This window comes from Priapulus caudatus, unplaced genomic scaffold (genome assembly GCF_000485595.1).
Source record: "Priapulus caudatus unplaced genomic scaffold, Priapulus_caudatus-5.0.1 Scaffold10, whole genome shotgun sequence".
Lineage (NCBI taxonomy): Eukaryota > Metazoa > Priapulida > Priapulimorpha > Priapulimorphida > Priapulidae > Priapulus > Priapulus caudatus.
Window position 1 is genome coordinate 917,431 of NW_014577071.1, and position 3,961 is coordinate 921,391.

A 3,961-nucleotide genomic window follows, 5' to 3' on the forward strand; every position below is an offset into this window, starting at 1 on the left:
TTCTGAAATCGTAGCAGAATAAAAAAAGTCGATATATGGTATACAGACAGGCCAGCGAGTGGGAAATTTGTAATTAAAAAAAATGTTTACTGCACTTGGTACGCAGTCTTATGCGTTGATGTTTTGAGCAATCGTAACCTCCAAACTATATGATACTCATACTAAACTATAGTGAATCTCTATAAATATTATAAATGCATCTAATCAGATAATAAGCATGGTAAAAAACGGTTACGTATATTATACAGCACAACCCAACGTAGAACCCCTGGAACATAATAGTAATATGGTGTAAATAAGAAAAAGTTATTCTAACAGCATGTACGAATGAGTTGCACTTCTCATTTCAAAGCCACTTGATAAACAATGCAGTCGTATACTCCTGAACAGGTTCCCTGGTTGTGCTCTGTTTTAGTATCGGTTTCGTTTCACAATACACAGCAGCTGATGGAATGAGTGACGATTTTTGTCTTTGAGGGGTTTTTCACGATTTTTCGGTGAGTTTGACGGTTTGGCAGGTTTTTTTCAGCTAGGAACAACCCCCGGGGTATGAGAGATGGCCCTGTGAATGCATCCAGATCGCTTGGCGGTTTGGCCGCCATAATAGGGAAGATACATACATACATACATACGAACTCAAATATATATTAGATGGTTAAGGAATTTGCCGATTATCCGCACTAGATATAACAAATACTTTAGCGATCTCTGCCTGTTATAACTGGTGTAGTGCAGTAAATAGCTGAACATCGTTCCACCTATGATGCAAACTGCATTCGGATGTCGTCGATGACTATATCAGAGAACAAAAGAACCAGTTCAAGTGCTAGGTGAAGACAGTACATTTACTGAGGGGCCAGTTCGCAAAAAACCATGTTTGATCTTCTCATCGCTGGCATCGAGACCTTCAGCACCACCTTTGACTGGTTCGCACTCTGCACGCTATGTATACGATGTTCAGAGCAAAGTGGCGTACAGAGATTGATGAGGTAATCGGGACAAGGCTGCCAACTTACGAGATCGTCTGAAGATGCCCTACAGCAGAGCTACCTGTATGGAGCTGCAGAGAGATTGGGAATATTGGCATGTCTTACTTCTCCGCACGGTCACCAAAGGTATTGAACTTGGAGGACACAACATTCCGCAGCGCGTCTCTGTTAGTCAATGCGTACACTATGCAGATTGATGAAGACTATGGAAGAACCCCGATGAGCTTAATCGCGGACAGATTTCTTGATGGTAGCGTAAAGTCATCGTGAAACCGGACTCGTTCATGCCATTTTCGTTGGGTCGCAGAAACTGCATCGGCGAATCACTAGGTTAGAATGGAACTATTCTTGTTCCTAACGTCATTCTAACAAAAATTCGAACTTACGTTTCCGAAAGGACCCGCGCTACAACCACGGAGCACATATCTCGCGGGTATTACTATGGCTCGACCCCTTATGAGATATGCGCAATACAGAGATAGTTTTATAACCAATCCATATATTGAAATATGTGTTAGAATTACGACTATTGAGTTGTTCAACATTATATGTTGAATTTGCAAGATTAGCAGAAACTGATTTGTTATAATATTGATCGAAGGCGGAATCAAGTGTTTCTCGAATTAAAACAGTTATATGTGTTAGAATTACGACTATTGAGTTGTTCAATAATATATGCTGATTATGCAGAACTAGCAAAGAAACTGATTTGTTATAATATTGATCAAGGGCGGAATCAAGTATTTCTCGAATTAAAACAGTTATATGTGTTAGAATTATGACTATTGAGTTGTTCAATTAAAAAAATGTCGCGAATTTACTAACCGACACCACATTTGTCCCTGAAAAACTGTCGCGCAGTCGAATACGGGCCATACATTAAAAGAATTTGTTTTAAATTACCAGTAACCATCCACCCATCTCCATGTGCATGTCATTGCCACACACGATAGCCAGCCTAAATAATACAACCACAAAACATCGCGTCAGCTTTAATGCACGAGCTGCCGGCCTTCTGATTAGTCGGCCGATGACGCGTCACATCCTCTAACCTAACAGCGTAATGAACCGGTAGTGATTTAATAGTGGTCACTTGTCAGATTAACAAAAAACTGATGGGTTATAACATTGATCGAAGAAAACCACGCTATACTGAGTGCGGATAACTGGGTTCAACGAACAATAGTCCGTGGTTTTACATATAGTACACACGTAAACTATATGTCAAAATGTATGACGCTGTATAAGCTTAATGCATCGTCCGTCAAGTATCCTGCAAAGAGGAGTAAGAGCAATAATGGACACACGCACCCGCACGCACGCACGCACGCACGTACGCACGCACGTCATGCACGTCACGCACGCACACCACGCGCGCACGCACGCACGTTCTTACGCGCACGCACGTTCTTACGCGCACGTTCTTACGCGCACGCACGCACGCACGTTCTCACGCGCACTCACGCGCAGACAGCCCAGCTGGTAGCGTAAATAGAAGAATTGCTATTTAAACACACGTACTGTCGTATGGGGTTAACCCCATAGGTCCACTGCAATAACACTGGCAGTGGCAGTGCTGTGGTGGGGTGATGGCGGTGTGAGCATGTGTGTGTGTGGGGGTGGGGGTAACGACAGCAGGGTATGTTAACGAACGACCCAGGTGAATTTGACTCCTATAATCCCGTTTTCACGTGTATATGTCGTGCCCTGGTAACCAGAAAGGGCTTACAATATTAACCTTTATTTCCTATGTAAACGCTCGTGATATTTGTATCAAATCGTGACAAAGTCATCGCACGAACTTGATAATGACAGCATATGTCAATGTCATAATATTTGCAGCCTGGGTAAAGGCTGCAGGCTGAAAATTTTAGGGTCATTATACTTGCAGCCTGGTTAAAGACTGCAGGCTAAGTATCACGGCATGCAAACAAAGATTGCAATTTCCATTGCAATTTCGTTCGTACTATTGCTAGTAATTATTATTTTTTGATACATTAATTAACACATTGTAATTAAAATATATAATCACTGACCACGATTAGGTGTCGTGATGAAAACATTCGACCTGTATGAAGTATATTGTGCTTCTTTTTCAGGCTGGCCTCAATGGAACTGTGTGACTTTCTCTGTAATCCGAGAGCTATATCCATATACCGAAGCAGTATCCCGCAAAATCCCTGCAAGACAGCGCTTGAACATTTCGCCTCCTCAGATGAAGGATCTTTAGTGCGGTATACCCTCGCACACCGAAACTAACACACACACACACACACCCACACACGTGCCCATACACCCACACACGTGCCCATACACGTACACACGCACACACACGCACACACAACAAACACACGCACACACACACACACACAACACACACACACACACACACACACACACGCGCGCGCGCGCGCGCGCCCATACACGTACACACGCACACACAGGCACACACAAACAAACACACACACACACACACACACACACACACACACACACACACACACACACACACACACACAACAACACACACACACACACACACACACACACACACTCACACGCCCACATAGAGAGATAGAGAGGGCGACAAAAGATATATAGGCCAATATCTATTTGGATAAATAATTTGGTCCAGTGAACTGCGCGCGGACTGACCACAGTAACACCAGAGTACACGGTCCGGCGATATATATTAGGAAACCTTCTCTTTGGCTCGCTATATGATAGCGATATGGATCTACTCGCTTTGCTAGGCGGGTTACTTAACACGAACACTCTTGCTTTGCTAGCAAGTCTTTTAGTGATTATTGTAATTCGCTATCTGGTGTGAGACCACGAAACTTGCCACCGGGCCATGTGGCATACCGATATTTGGCTACCTCCTATCCTTATATAGGACCGGGTATCCATGGGATATCATCTTCAAAAGGAGAGAGAAATATGGCGACATTTGGAGCATGTATCTGATCACG